General features: G+C 40.2%; 1 protein-coding gene across 2 annotated transcripts in view; it reads left to right on the top strand.

Moving 5' to 3' along the window:
• LOC139458347 (immunoglobulin superfamily member 10-like) overlaps positions 1-17,582 on the top strand; it is a 103,478-nt gene that overhangs the window by 13,069 nt on the left and 72,827 nt on the right. The gene's annotated exons all lie outside the window — the stretch shown is intronic.

Here is a 17,582-nt window from a genome sequence, read left to right as displayed (position 1 = left end):
AACAGCATGATACCTTACACTGTAAAACAATGACTGCTCCCTTGCTATGTACAACTTTGAAAATGTCATGTTTACACAAAAATATGAAAATAAAGCATTAACACTGACCATGTGGGCAGTACGTTGTTTCTAAAACAATTAATAATCTCACTAACACTGGCTTTATGACATAAAACTTGCTATATATGAGGATTTTCCTGCGATAGTGCGCACCTCTACAACGTAAATAGGATACACTATCGCATGTGGTTAAATAATTCAACTTTCCATTAAATCTAAGAAATTGACTAACAACAGCTTATGAAATGCCCATAAATCTTAATATTGTCTCATATTCATGTTTTTTGTACCTGAAGAGTGGATTTCGGCCATGTAACAAATCTCAACAGTTGAATTTCCGCACTTCTCAAACTCTCTGACCATCGCGGGTCACTCGCTCACAGTAAAAACAAATACTCAAGGGAGTATCTATTGTATCAGAATGGTGCAAAACAGTCAGTGTGAAGCCTCTATGGCTATGCACCTACAGTCACAGAAATTAAACAAGTTAAAGTCAAATAATAGTCCAGGAAATTAGTACACATGGTGCAAAATGCCTCTGTACATATATTAGATATGCCCATTTTGCAAATATATTGATTACATTCTGGAGAATATGCTAACACATCAGCATTACGATCATAATATTATATTATCTAAAGCCTATAAATGCCATCTAATTGACAAAATTATGTTTTCAAGTCTCAGTCCATATCAATGATATACTCAACAACAAAAGTTCCTGTGACACCAATATTTAAGTGTATTTTTCAAACAAGTAAAATTTGGTTTTCAATATTGTACTACATATATTGAATCAAGTCACAAAAAACAACACCAACAGAAAAAAAACATGCATTCCATGCAAAAGTTGACCCATGCATTTCACTACCCAAGAATTGGTATAAAAACATGTCCGTTAACGACATTCCATATGCATTGTTTAGCATCGTGCTGACAACAACCACTCAGGAAAACAAAAAAATTATGCAATTATTCAACATTACGAAATGCCACGCCTGTCCGAAAATGAGCGTCTGCCAGCCATTGGTATGCTTGAAGCAGGATCGAGTCAACGTGATGTTGCAAGAAAATTTAACGTCCACAGAAACACCATTCGTTTATGGCAACGTTGGCAACAGCCGAATACAGTCAGAGACCATCCTCGGAGTGGCAGGCCACGCGTAACCAATAATCGACAAAACAACTGGATTCGAATAACAAACCTACGAAATCGATTCGAGCTAGCAACAGTGACTGCAAGAAGCATCCCTGGCCTTCGACGAATATCTTCATAAACCGTACGTCGTCGCCTCAGATGTGCAGGGATTGTCGCCAGACGTCCCATTTTGACAGGAAACCACCGTCAAGCATGCCTACATTTGTGCAGACAGCGTCTACGCTGGATGGCCAAGCAGTGGGGACAAGTTCAGAAATCCAATGAGGAGTCACCTCAGAACGACCTTTCATCCGACCAATCAGTGCGTCGCTTACCAGATTATGAAAGTGATTGTCGGAATGTGATTTCTAATCATGTAATCTCGAAAACTTTAACGTAGGGTATTCCGAACGATAGTTACGGGTTTAACGACTGAATCCTTACATTCTAGACCATCTATTAGTCATTCCAGAATGTTTTTTTGTTTCAAATTTCTAATCGAGAATTTGTCAAAATATGTTTCGAAGCGTAGTCGCCAATTTGAAATTTGTGCCGTAAAGCACGAGAAAGCTGGTTTCTGATTAGTCATTCCATTGGTCGGTCAAAGTTCGCGCAAGGTCGGTCTGACGTGACCCGTAATGGGATGTCCTGAGATCTTTGTTTAGCGGTAGCGAGTACTAAGGTCTGATTTTAATGAGATTGGGAAAAGTTCTATTCACTGACAAGTCTCGTTTTCACCTCAGCCACAACGATGGACGGATTCGAGTGTTACCGACGTCGAGGTGAACGTTACATCAATCATTGTGTCATGGAAGAAGATCGGTTCGGGGGCAGCAGCGTTATGGTATGGTGGGGGATTACAGCAAGACAGAGGACCCGTTTGATAGTGGTAGAGGGACATCTCAATGGACAGCGCTACCGCGACGAGATCATCGGCCCTGTTGTTCTTCCGTATTTGCGTCGTCATGGCCCAGGCATTACCTCTCAACATGACAACACCCGGCCTCATATTGCTCGACTTGTTCAGGAATCTCTTCATCAAAACAACGTGAATGTCATCCCCTGTCCGCCTCGCTTCCCTGATCTCTCACCAATCGAGCACATGTGGGATGAGATGTATCGGCGCCTTCGACATCAAAAACCTTTTTCCACAGACACTCTAGAAACTTCGAAACATGCTCCAGCAGATATGGACAGATATCCCACAGGACTTTGTGCGACGCCTGGTCCATTCCATGAGACGAAGATGTGTTGCTTGCATCGCAACCAGAGGTGGACACACACGCTATTGATTTGTAAATTAACATTTTGGCATGTTCATGTTTTGTTTTTTATGAAATCACTCATTTTCTGAAGTCAGTATGGCAAATTAAACCATTGTAACACTTACAGGAGTCTTTTATCTGTTGCAAACCGAAATTGTGTCAGATTTGGTAAAACACATAACTTTGCATTAAATCTTCAATGTCACAGGATTTTTTGTTGTTCAGTATATGTATAACTCTAAAGCCTATAAATGCTATCTAATTGGCATAATTATGTTTTCAAGTCTCAGTCGACATCAATGATATATGTGTAATGAGATTTACAGTATTTGTATAACTATACAAGGAGTAATCACATTGCAGTCTGGTATCATAACATTATGCAACACCATAAATGAAATGCAGCTCTCTCTACAGATGGATCTACACTGAAAGGCAAAAGAAACGTCATGTGGATGTATCCTATAAATATCTTTTTTTTTCAAATGCTTATATATGTAAGTAAAGACATCGAAGAAAATCCGTGTTTGACCCACATGAAATTAACTGTCTGGGGAATGTTTTTGCGAATTGTGAATTTGGGGAGGCACCAGAGGACATCACAGCTGGGGGGTTCAAAATCAGTACCTGTCGTGGCCACCACGGGCGTTGACTACAGCCACACATCTCCTGTACATGGAGTGGACTAGCCTGTTGATGAAGGCCATTGGGATATGGGCCAATATCATCAGGAACACTACACGCAGTTCTACTGCAGTTGTCGGCCCTGGGCGTACGTCGTTGAGTCGGCGTTGAATCTCATCCCACAAGTGTTCAATGGGATTCAAATCCGGACTGAGGGTAGGCAAAGGCATGATTTGGATGTTGTGCTGCTGGAGGAAGTCCCTGGTGACTCCAGCAGTGTGGGGACGGGCGTTGTCTTGCTGAAAGGTATGGTTTTGATGACGGGCAAAAAAAGGCACGATATGGGATCTGAAGACTTGGTCAATGTAGCGGAGTGCTGTGATGCCATTACCCCTGCCTGGACCAATATTCTGAAAGACCAGAGGTCCCACTCTCTAGTTCAGTCCGATTCCACCCCAAACCATGATGCTTGGGCCGCCCCACGGGTATCGTTCCATAACACAAGCATCAGCATAACGTTCGCCCCTCCTTTGCCAGACCCTGACTCTGCCATCCACCGTTGAAACACAGTAGCGACTTTCATAAGTGAAGATGATTCTTCTCCATTGCTGTTGACGCCAATTTTGATGCTGGCTGGCCCATTGCAGTCGGGCCTGTCGACGACGATCTCTCAGGATGGGTACACGAGCAGGACGGTGGCACGAGATATTGTTGGCAGTTAGGCGACGTCGGACTGTACGATCACTGATGGCACGCTGGTGGTTGCCAATGGTTTGCCGAGCTGTTTCAGTGGCCATTCGGAATCGGTTCTGCAGATGTTGGCGTATCATGAACCGTAGAGTAGTGACTCTAGGACGACCACTACGCGGTTGGTCGTCGATGGTGTTGGTGGTGTTGTGGCGATGTTGCAAACGATATATCGTTCTGACGTTGACATTGAATGCATTTGCAACGACATGTGCACTCTGGTCTGCTTGCAGTCTTCCGATTGCTTGTTGTCTCTCATTTCCTGATAATCTTGGTTAGGCTGATGAATCGAAATAACGAAAGCCAGCTGAACAGTTTTGGGTGACTGTTATACCCATGCCATCCTCGGTATGCTCGTGCATCATGTTTTTGACAAGACTTTTCAGGAACTGAGTCTCACTGCACTTTTGTAGGCTGCGTTTGGGCAAAGCACTCCAAGAAGCAGTTGAACGATAAATGAGTTTATTGACCACAGAACACGTAACTGGCAGTGTCTGTTAAGTTTTATCAGTATTTTCAGAAGTGACGTTTCTTTTGCCTTTCAGTGTATTAGCTCGATCATATAGCAGATAATAAATCAGGTGCAACCTATCTCTTAGTTAACATCATATATCAAGGTCAGTCATGCATAACTTACTGTAGAGGTGAGTCATGCATCACTCACTGTAGACGTATGGTACGTTGACTTATTGTAGAGATGAGTCATGCATGACCTACTGTAGATGTGAGTCATGCATAAATTACTGTAGAGGTGAGATATGCATAACTACCTGTAGAGGTGAGTCAAGCATAACTTACTGTAGAGGTGAGTCATGCATAACTAACTGTAGAGGTGAGTTATGAATAACTTACTGTAGGGAAGAGATATGCATAACTCATTGTAGAGATGAGTCATGCATGACCTACTGTAGACGTGACTCATGCATAACTTACTGTAGAGGTGAGATATGCATAACTAACTGTAGAGGTGAGTCATGCATAACCTACTGTAGAGATGGGGTACGCATAACTTACTGTAGAGGTGAGGTATTCGGAACTTACTGTAGATGTGAGGTATGCATAACTTACTGTAGAGGTGAGGTATGCATAACTTACTATAAAGGTGAGGTATTCGGAACTTCCTGTAGAGTGAGGTATGCATAATTTACTGTAGGGATGCGTCATGCAAAACGGACTGTAGAGGTGAGTCATGCATAACTTACTGTAGAGGTGAGTCATGCATAACTTACTGTAGAGGTGAGTCATGCATAACTTACTGTAGAGGTGAGTCATGCATAACTTACTGTAGAGGTGAGTCATGCATAACTTACTGTAGAGGTGAGTCATGTATAATTTACTGTAGAGATGAGTCATGCATAACTGTAGTCTGAGTCATGCACAGCTTACTCTAAAGGTGACTGCTGGCCCGAAATCAATGTAAATCTAACAGTAAAGGTGAATAATTGCACATACAACTGTTTGTAAGAGTAATTGCTACACACCCTTAACACAATAACGGGCTATGTACATAATTACACCGACAACTATGCACCAAAATTGTACATGTGAGTATGTCAGGCTTGGCACGTACATAGTCGTCAACAGCTGGGTTGTCAATCTCCAGATGCAGCTGGTATGAGCCGTCACAGGCAGGCCGATCTATATCTTTCCAAAAACCTATCTGTTGATCTTTACACGCACATACTAAACCTATCTGTTGATCTTTACACGCACATACTAAACCTATCTGTTGATCTTTACACGCACATACTAAACCTATCTGTTGATCTTTACACGCACATACTAAACCTATCTGTTGATCTTTACACGCACATACTAAACCTATCTGTTGATCTTTACACGCACATACTAAACCACATGATGTGGTTGTGCACTTGACACAGGGTATATGCTAAACACAAAATACCTTGAACACAAGCATGTGAAAGTAAATATACGCCTAAAAGTACGTTCGTCATGCGAACGTGTTTGCTGACGTTTGTAATATTATTTACTTTGTAGTAAATCTACACCTAGCTCGGAGGGGATGCAAATTTACCCATAAACAAATTTGCACTCTATGTAAGTGGTCATGTGATATTTGAAAAATCTCCAGTGACACCGTATCATATTGTTTTAGCAGGGACGTACTACAGAATGTCCCTCGGTCACAGGGACCACCTCTGTAGTCTAGTGGTAGAGCGACCGCCCGGATACTGCAAAGTCCGGGGTTCGATCCCCGGCCGCGTCATAGCTAAAGACGTTTAAATATGGTACGTGTTGTTATAAAAATGCAATAATCTTGCACGGACGCCAAGTTAAACCCCATTTCACATTACGTCAAAGGGAGGTCACACGGATAGTCTTCAGAATGTCTCCCTTACCCTTGAACATTCCATTCATTGTCCCTCTGTGCCAAAGAGTTCATTCTGTATTATTTCCAAGGGCTCGCATTTCGGTAAATGTACACCCCCAGACCAATCCACGTGCTTCTCCCAATCTTTAATTACCTGCCCTTGATTTTCATTAACATGTTACCGACTAATCAAACGTCGAGATAAAGAAAACGAAGATGGGTAAGGGAGGTAACTTGAATTGCCTAGAAACCAAAGCCACTGCCAATTTTGATGGACGCGGAAGACATTCTTTCCATGAAAACGATTTTTAGGGCTTTCTTTTGCGCGTCAGTCAGTTTTTTAACGTCGACTGAACACGCTGGATGCCGAGTTCATAATTTTTTTTACAAAATATGTACGACAATGTTTACTTCCCTATGACATCACTATCGATGACCGGCTTTCACAAAATGGCGTATCCACTGACAACCTTACCCGAGATTTTCGTTTGTGGATTGTACACAAATAATTGGTGTCATGTAAGTTATCAGAAACAATCAGACAATCTGGGTACTGTCATTTGTTTTATGTTTTCCAATGCACCCAAGAGAATTAGTCATAAAATGGGTAGGTTTCTCGACAGGATAAAGACAACGGATAAAAACGATATCCGTTGGGGTCATATGCGGATAGAGATGCAAATATCAAAGGTCAAGTAGTGACTACTTTCACTGTTTATAAACAAACATGGCGTCGCCCTCGTCATTCGGCGATCGAGTCAGAGATACAAATTCGGAATCTGGATAAACTACAGCGATAATTGCTATGATTATCAAAAGACCAGTCTAATATACTGAAAATCAGTGTCTAACTGTGACGTAGCTATGTTTTGGCACCTTTGGAGATATGAATTTCGAAACAATTTTGCGCGGGCACGAGGCCTAGCCGTGCGGGATCAGTAGCCATATCTGCGCTTGTAGACCTCTGCAGCTTGGAACCTTCTCCACAAATCAAAATAGTTAGATTTGGCCGAAATATGTTTGAATTGTTACCTTGTTTCGTTTTGTCGCTGTGTGTACATCCGACTACACTTCTTAACGTTATGACAGGACAGACCGAATGTCAACAACGTCTGACCGTGGCCGTGACGTCTCATAGACTAGGGTTAGAGTAGCTTCCCTTTGACAAAGGGCAATTACTCTAGCGGACAGACCGGTGGATTGCCACGAAAGGCAATTAAAAACAACTGTTGTTTTGCGTATATGTTGCTTCGCCACTGTATAAGAAACAGATTTCAGTTGGAACTATATTGGCTACTGTCACTGTCCGACTGACACATCACTTACCCAGTGACGTAATAAATATTAATGCGCGCATTCCACGAAAACTCGCAATGTTTCGGTAATATTTGTGAGAGAGGGAAAGCGATTTTAAAGAACGACATTATATGATAAAGAGGTTATCACGCTTGTGTGTTTGGGGATGGTAAATATCCTGTATCAGGAATAAACACTATGTATTTAGCTCGCCAAGGCTCGCTAAATACAATGTTTATTCCTAATGCAGGATATTTACCATTCCCAAACACACTCGCGTGATAACCTCTATTTGTCGTTGTACGTGATTTGCTTCAGTCAGCCTGATCACGGTATGGTATATATTTCTAATGCCATAATTCGTGCTATGATACTATTCCCAAGAATATTCTCAAACGCGTGAGCCAATATATGCAACAATTAGACGAATGAATCTCTCACAATAGGAGAAAATACTACACAGTGTAAAATCTGAATTTCTCTTTGTTTACATTACAAGAAGTACCGTTTTCCGAGCACAGTATTTGTGTCCACACCAAATCTATTTCATCTAGATAATTTGCATTGGTGTCACAGACCATTTGCCATTTGATTCTTAATTGTCTGAGGAATTCAGGGATGTATGTATCGCAGCTAAGTTTGAAATATACGTGATCTTATAGGCGTGTCATAACCGGCATACGGGAAAAGTGATTTTAGAAACACTATCCAATATGGCGGAACTTTCGTGTTTGCGTATTAACCAAAACATTATGGTTTTTCTAGGCTTATCAGTGACGGTTTATAATCATCATTAGTGATTTGATGAAAAACAGATACCCGTGACCACTACTATATGCTATTTTTGAAATTCAGTTCTTAGCGAAAATAATCCGATATTTAGATATTTAGAAACACACAGTAAATAACGCCGTCGATGGTGATGTGTCAGAAATGTCATGATTAACGATGTACCTAAGTTTCAGAAGTCATTTTCAGTAATTGTACTTCGCCTAAAATGACAGTGGATGATTTCACAGTGTGGGAATTTCCACGGAATTTGAAACTGTGAAGTGTATTAGTGTGCTAGATGTATTTTGAATTTTATTCGACCTCGAAGTGAGGGTTGAAGAGGAGGGACATATGTGTGGCATTCAGGGGGTTTACACTCTCAAAAAACATAACGTTCAACACAGACGTAGGTGAACATTCGACTGAAGGACGAGCAGCTTATGAATGACTTGCAATCAGGAAAGTAGTCCGTAATAATCTGACCTCAGGTCATCACCATGGAATAGCCAATCACGGGCCTGGAATTTGATCTCACACATATGTTTGATACCAGTTATCTCAAATGGTTTTCCCACTCACAGGTGTGAAACACAATTATCCCCTAATGATCAATTTCTAGAATACTGTTGTGTGTAATAATTTCTTAAACTTTTCATATTCTGGACATATTAATAGTGCGTGATATTCGTCTTCATTTGAGTGGTTACAGTATGGACAGGGTGTATTTTCAATTGCCGATTGTTGTTTTTAAATGTGGCCCCTCCAAAGTTAACATATGTATATTAAATCTACATTTCGTAAAGATTTGACGGAGATGCACTGCGTTTCTGAGGCATAAGAAAAAAAACCCAGGTGAAATAGAACTTTTGACTTCAGAATAATAATATACACAATTTGATCCTTGTACGCTCATGAACCATTGTTTAGATATATATCTTTACACCTTTGTTTAGATATTCAGGAACGTTCTTCTGTCACCTACAGCTGCTGAACAAAAGTTTGTTACATTGCTATGTTTACATGGCTATGAAGACTGTATACACATATTACAAGGTTATTAATACTTTTATTGTAGCGCTATTTGGTATCAGAAGAAAGTACATTCAATAAGGAGTATTACCCCCTTTTGCTTTTCGTAGTGCCTTTATTCGTTTAGGCATCGATTCCAAGAGACTACGACAGGTATCTTTTGAGACAGAATACAAATATTTCTTTACCAAATTCCAGAGCTCCTGCCTTGATGTAGGCATTTCCCTAGCAACTCTCTTTCCAATAATGTCCCAGAGAGTCTCAATAGGGCTCATGTCAGGGGAATTACCAGGCCATTCCAATAATGGTGTGTTTCTGACAGCCCAAAACACACGAGTGCTCTTGGGAAAATGGGCAGGGGCTTTATCTTGCTGAAATAGGAATGTTTTACTCGGAAATACGAGGCATTCACACTGTGTTTTGAGGTCATTGATGATCTCAGTCTGATATGTCTATGAATTAAGAGTACCATGCACCTTTTTAAGAATACCGGTACCATTTGCTGACATGAGTCCCCATACATGAACCTGGGGTAGGTGTTTTACGGTCACCTGTGAACAATAACTGCGGTATCTCTCATTTTGGAGACGCCTTACTTTCATTCTACGCCTATTACTAAAACATCTGAAAATAGATTCATCGGAGAAAAGTACACGGTTCCAATCTGCCACTCTGAAATGTGCGTGGGCTCTTGCCCAGTCCCGTCTCAGTTTTCTCTGCCTTGCATTCAGAAGGGGTTTTCTACAAGGGACGTAACATTTCAACCCAAATTGTTGTAGACGTCTTGAGATTGTCATGTGACTGATCCGCAAACCAACACCTTTCCGCACAACAATTAATGTTCGAAGAAATATGCAGTTTAGTTCTTTCATAAATATTAGACAGTTCATGTTCAAAAAGAATGTACTCACCGAGAGAGACTGGCGATACCTGTAGAAATTACCTCCGCAACTTGAACAGTCATTGTAATGCATCCATAATCTAACTTAATGTTCTGCATAATACCAACATTTGTTTTGCCTTATTTGCATGTAAAATGTGTGGATTATCTTATTTTGACAAGAAAAGACCATCTTTAATACTTTTGGGGGAAACGAATGCAACAACTGTCACGAAATTTGTTAATGTAACAAACTTTTGTTCAGCAGCTGTACGTCCCGTGCAGCCAGGCCCCAATCCGTATTAAAATAGCAGTTTTTTTCACAGGTTGTCTGATGAGCCTTATCCAATATGAAAGAACTCTTCTGTGGACATTTATGAACCACTAATACAACTATATTTGCATCTTTGTAACCATTGTTCAATAGAAATTTTACAGAGATTTTACGTCAACTTTTTCACTTGCCAAATTGTTTTTATACCCCACAATTTTGATCCATATAACAGGATTAGTTGAATTTTTCCATCAAACAGTGTGATTGAACATGCAGTTGTCAAATTTTCATACCTCAATATACTTGTAAACGTTGTAATGAAATGTGAAGCTCTTTCTTCTTGCATTGGAGGTGTCTCAAAGACTTACAGTGAATATATGTCCACACGACAAATATACCTAAATGTTTGTAATACGATACAAGCTCAAACCCATGCTTGCTGTAAAAGGCGACTATGCTTGTCGTAAAAAGCGACTAACTGGATCGGGTGGTCAGGCTCGCTGACTTGGTTGATGCCTGCCATCGAACCCAGTTTCGAGGATTGATGCTCATGATATTAATCACTGGAATGTCTGCATGGTCAAGCCTTGATTATTTACAGACGCCATATAGCTGGAATATTGCTGAGTGCGGCGTTAAACAACAAAACAACCAACCAACCATTGAGAAACCCTTTCTCACATCTTGATATCCTGCCACCATTTTTAAAGACTATCATTTTGGTTTTATCTGTATCAATTGTTAATCCCAATTTCGGACAATACTCATTTAGGATACCAATTTTGCGTCGGAAAGGAATCCCGAGTCCAGTAAATGTCTACATTATCAGCAAATAGTAAGATTGACGTATCTTGTATAGGTTCATAGAATAAATATGTTTCCCGTATCATTGGATAATATTTCATTCACTAGTTCTCCAATGTACAACAGAAACCCTGCCTTACACCAGCATATGTCTTAAAGATATCTGACATATCATGTTTATTGGCTTTTGCAGATGCTCTGACATTGGAATACATGTTTTATTAAAGGCTTTCTAATTTCCAATATGTGCAAGATTGTAATAAATGTGTCTAGTCATTTGTATCTATGTATATAATTGACAAGTAAACAAACAACAATAAAACTGTCCTCCTTTGTTACGTGAATACTTATGCACAAGGCTGTTGAGGGTAAATGCATGATCGGTGGTAGAGTACGCTCTGTAATCCCCGCTTGACATTCTGATAACAGTTGCTTGGTCGATATCCAAGATTGTGTACGATTGTCAAGGAAATAATTTGTATTTCAAAGTGTTATCCTTCTTGAGTTTTTCTGGTCGTTTTCATCACCTGCTATGCTATATCAACCCAATGTTCAATGAATCTAGAAAATTGCTACTGTGAAGGATACAGTTTAACAAACTATTAATGGAAGGTAGTAACAATGTACACATTTCTTTAAATACATCTACGGGGATTTCATCATCACCCGGGGATTTATCACTTTTCATATAGTTATTGCGAAAACAATTTGTTCGTCTGTGATGCTGACCCAAAGTACTTCATCTGTATTATTACATGCGTCACAGTGCTAGGGATCTTGGCTGAACAGTCTTTCTTCTCAGCTGCTTCAACGATTTCAATATTTCTCTTCGTATACTTACTTTGTTTTGTTTTTGTTTTTTTCTGAATTTGTTCAGTGAATGATTCTTATATGATTTTGCCTGCTCATATTCTTCATCAAACCACTTTGGCAGTATGCAAGATCGTTCGTGTTTTTGTTGCAACGAACTCGTGGGCGACGTGGCCTGTCATTTAAAGTACTAATTCCTTTCAAAATGAATTTGTTCAATATCTGAATCGTATTGTCAATGCTGAATGGTAACATGTCATAAACTTCATAGCTACACATATCAAGAAATAATCATAAATAAATATGGCTATCTCAAACTTCCGCATGCCGTCCAAACCCGCTCGCGTGAATGTTGTCAGTGCGTGCTCGTGAGTCCTCGTGCGTAATGGTAACATGTGGGGTCATGTGGATGAATGAAGTTTACTGATGAGGATAAATGATCTTGGAATGATGTCAAAACAGTTTAAAATATGCATATAAACATGTGAATAGCAAACAGCAACCGACCACATTGTTCCCATGTTGGCCTCTGTTTGTGAATTCGCCTTCAGTATCATTACATGTTACACTATTTACTAACTGTTGATTGAAGTTCGGACGTGACTCTAACAGTTTGTTTCCTTCAGTCTTTTGACTTTCAAGGAATATCAAATATGTCAATTTCATAATCAATATCGTCGATTGGCAGATGTATTGTTGAGTCTATGAATCATTGCTTTTCACCAACTCGAGCGTTAAAATCACCAAAAAGGACAACAATTACAGCAGGACTTTCGTTAGATAGCATATATAGTCTCCATTGTAACAGACCTGTATCAATAGGACCCAGAGTAGCAGAGTTTTGTGTATCAGTCACATACAAAAAAACGAACATTGTAGGTGTTTTTACCAGGCGTTCTGCGATGTCACTCATAAACAAGGTACAGTCCGACCAATCATCATGTATACGGTTCTATTAATGAAGTAGAAAAAGTTGTGATGCAAATGAAGAAGGGCAAGGCAGCTGGGCTTGGCGAGATTCACATTGCAGTACTACAAAACCAAACCTGCAGTAAACTATTACATCAAATCGTCCAATATTGTTTTGAGAACTCGGTCACACCTGCTGCATGGAAGCAGGGACTCTACCTCTACCTAAAGAAGGCTGTGACCCACCTGACCCTCCGGGATATTGAGGTCTCAGCATAATCCTCATTCCATGGCATTTTTAACTGAAGATTCCAAGTATGGCTTGAGCAAAATGACATTTTAGCTGGAGAACAAAATGGATTCCATTCAAAAGGAAATTGTCTGGAACATATGCACTCCCTATGCAACGTAATACAGAATAGAAAACTGACATTTGCTTCGTCAACATAAGAAAAGCACCTGATACTGTTAACAGACAATGCCTATGGTTCAAATTAACGAAGATGTGAATTCATGGGAAAATTTGGGAAGCTTTACTCAAACACTTTTTACACAGATCCATTTCCAGTATCACATGGTGCAAAACAGGGGCGGAAATTATCTAGCTAAAGAAATCAACATGCTCCAGAAGAGCGTCCGATTCGGCATGCCTGTGGTATCCATTATTTTGTATGCTGATGAATAGCACCGGATGAAACATGCCTACTGCAAATGCTAGATGTACTAGATATATGTTGTCAAAAGTGGAGATTTGAAGTAAATGCAGATAAAACCAAGGTTTTTCATTGTAGGACACACTCTACAAAAGCCACCTAAGTATCGTTCATCTGCCGGCAAATAAACCTGTGTGTGACGGTCGCTTACGGATACTTAGGAATAATGCTTACTGATCATTTAGACATGAAGAAAACAGTGAACAGCAGAGACTTATCCGCATTGTATTCTAAATTTACCAGTGCGGGTGGTATGTCCTATGATATCTACACAAAGCGGAACAGCTCTTTGGTTGAACCTGTTTTATGCGATGGTGTTGGTATTTGGGGCATAAATCAGTATGTTCAGTTAAAATAGACACATTCAAGTAATACAGAACAAAGCTCCAATGAATTTCACATTGCACATAAATCCGTTGAAATCCAGTTGATACATTGTGATACATTTTCCTGTATAACCTGGATTTACACCATTTAGCTAAATTGAGGTGTCTATCTCTTCCATTATCAATAGAAACAGACCATTTCACCAAGCCACTTATCCTCCTTCAAGAGGGAATCTGTATATACTGCAACAATAAAACAACACCTGGTTTTGAAGATGAAACACACTTCTTGATTGACTGTAACCCTACTCAGATCTCAGAGACGAAATGTTTACTGCTGCCTCCTTATTGGATTCTAAGTTTATGACACTCAACAATTTTTAGAACTTAGTTTTCTTGACACAGTGTGATAATGGACAGCTTCCTTCTTGCTCAGATATAAACGTACAGTTTAAAAGAAGAACCCTCATCTGATGTTTCTATCCTTATCACCTTTCAACATGCTCCAGCTCAATCCTTTATTTTAAATTCTGTAAGGCTAAGCATTTTATGACTGCCTCAATCCATCACTGTCGTGGATGTTTGTATTGTGTCATATTTTATATGGATACTAAATGTGTTTTGTGTGTCTCATAGGTATGTGTGGATGGACACTACCTTACATACTACTATATTGTGTGATGCAATAATACAATTTAGTCTTCTTCTGCATCTTCTTCTTCATATTAATACCCTATGACTTTGGAGGTGACATTGCATATCATGTGATGTGTCATGTGACTCAATAACAAGCACCTGTTCAGGAACTGAGTGTTTGAAAGGACATCAATATTAACTCATGATGTGTCTACGTGACCACAATGCCTTGTTGTTTTGCGTTAATGGGTCTTCCTGAACCTCACGTAATGTAGAAAATAAATGTCAATGTGGACTACTAAAATATAGGACACAGTTAAAGTGATTGAGGTAGTGAAAATATATTACAGGGTTTTGTGTGGTGTGTGTGTGTGTGTGTGTGTGGGGGGGGGGGGGGGGGGGCGTCCCGAATCTAGGCCTACAGTGTTGGTGTCACAGCCATTTAATATGCATCAGTAATGATGTGAACATGGTAAAACTCTAACATTTTGTATGTCAGACCATGGCTGAATGTGACATGATTAACACAGAATGTGTGGAAATGAATGATTATCTTGCAGTCACTGTATTGCCTTCAAAAACCACCATGTAGTCCCTGAAAGTTCCCAGGTAGCATATCCCTTTCTGAGAATGGCGGCCATTCTGAAGGGTTAATAAAATTCTTATGTCACTAAAGGTCCTCTTGAGTACTCTCATCTTCAGGGCGGTGGTGGGGTAGCCCAGCGGTTAAAGCATTCGCTCGTCACAACGAAGACACGGGTTCGGTTCCCCACATGGGTACTATGTTGGAATACTGCGTAAAACCATGTTCACTCACTCAATAACTTTTTATGATTATGACTTCTTAGATTTAAGAGTAACGTTTGGTATAACTGAGAACTTTCTCGGACTTAAGACCATTTAAGCACTCAGGGCCCCGTTGCGCAAAGCGATCTTAGTTCTATGACTATCGTAGCCTGTATTAAAGTATCAGAGCTACGATCGCCTTTGCGATAAGATAGCTGTGTTCAACAGAGCCAAAGTCGTCTTAATAGATTATCAGCATCAGATCTCTCCTTTTGATGAGGTTTCATTACCCGAGTGAAACACCTGGGGCTTTGTATAAATTACCAAAAGGAATTTTAGGATTATTTGCTCCCTTAAAAGTGCACTGGAACTTAGAAGTAAACATCCTTCAGATCAAGTTTGCACATGAAATCTCCTCTTTGAAACATGTCTGTGATCATAGAAAAACCTGCATATTGAAATGATTGTATGCCAGGTGTGGATTCAAATTGATGACCGATTTGAAAGATGACCGGTATACCACAGCTTTTTCAAACAGAGAATTTATCTCCTTGTCGGTTAACTCCATCTCTCTCTGAGAGAAGACAGGTGGATTGGAAGTTGTCACTCATTCTAATTGTACTCCTGAAACCATTGCCGAAACTTCCGGGTCCCATATTTATGGCTAGGAGTGCCTGATATCTATTTGTAGGGGGCGTTTAGTGACACTCCTGGACAGCCATCCGCCAAGCAGTTCCTCACGGTTTTTGTGGACAGATGTCGATTGGTAGCCATAGTCGCTTCATGACGGGACATTTTGCAAACAGCTGTCGTCGCACCAATCGAATCAGTGCCCGGTCTTGACGCTGTGACGTCACACGAGGTCGTCCTGACCGTGGAAGGTTCTTCACGACATTGGTTGCACCATAATGTCTCACCGATCGGCTTACCACTGTGTAATGGTGGCCCAGTTGACGCCTGATAGCTTAGAAGGACAGCCCTGTGGATCGCATTTCGAAATGCCATCTTTAATTTGCACGTTTGATATCCTGCTTTGTGCCATGTTCACAGTAAATGATAAATCACAGAAAAACAGCGGATGTAAAACAAAAACACTTTTGATGTCGGAACATACTGCATTTTGGAGAATGCATGAGTGGTGAGATCTGACGTCAACTCAAACATGAACGGTCATGTTCTTACGATGGAAAACCTTGTCAGATCAATGCTGGTACAGCTGATATTAATGGTGACATGCTGTAATTCTTTCTCATTTAACATTTCCAAGGCGTATAGACATTACTTACTGCTTGTACTAGTCCGGATTGATGCCGATTTATAGTGCCAGCTCACTGAGATAAAATGCCGCATGCAGTTTAACATGAATACTCGACTCCGAGCCGACCCCTTAATGCTAAGCGCCATACGGGGTAAAAACACGTATCATCTTTTGACGTCTTTTGGCATAACGCGGCAGGGGATCGAAGCCTTTTGCTCTCAGGGCGGACGCCCCACCACTAAATCACGGAGGCGGTCTTGACACTACTGACTTTAGTAAAGAAAGACTTGTTCCGAAATAGTTTTTCGGATTGTGAAACGCTAGTACGCTACAGTTGTCTTAGCACTATATTGATTCGAAACTCACTCAGAATGCTAAAACGGAGCATATTTATGAAAAGTATCAAAAGGGATTGTATTTCTTCCGACGTCCGTTAGGTATTTTAAACTAGATAATACTTTACTCTCTCTTTTATAGACCCTTTATTCAAAGCATTTTATGTTATGTCTACTGCTGGTATGGGAGCCTGTCTGTTCAACATAAATCTAAAATACATAACATTTTAAATCCAGCAAGTAAAATCTCAAAATGTATGAGTAGCAAATCGAGAAAAGGGCGTAAGATACGGAATGACTGTTGTACCATACTTCATTCCGAATATCAGACGCTTGAACAGGGCCCGGATAACTTTCATACCAACCAATAGCAGTCTTTTTGTTTTTTTAATGATACTTTTTAACAGTTCGCTGTATACAAATATTGTCCTGCCTTTATCCCTTTATTAAAGTTGACTATTGCAGTTATGTATAATAAGGAACGAATTATGTTTTCCTGCTGCAAGCCCAGCGTGAACAATGTAGATCCTTAATGACATGGCTTTACATTACTATGTGCATATGTTGTAGCTTCATGACGCATTCT

This window comes from Haliotis cracherodii, unplaced genomic scaffold (genome assembly GCF_022045235.1).
Source record: "Haliotis cracherodii isolate W230 unplaced genomic scaffold, xgHalCrac1.p SCAF_12, whole genome shotgun sequence".
Lineage (NCBI taxonomy): Eukaryota > Metazoa > Mollusca > Gastropoda > Lepetellida > Haliotidae > Haliotis > Haliotis cracherodii.
This window is presented reverse-complemented; position numbering and strand designations above follow the sequence as displayed.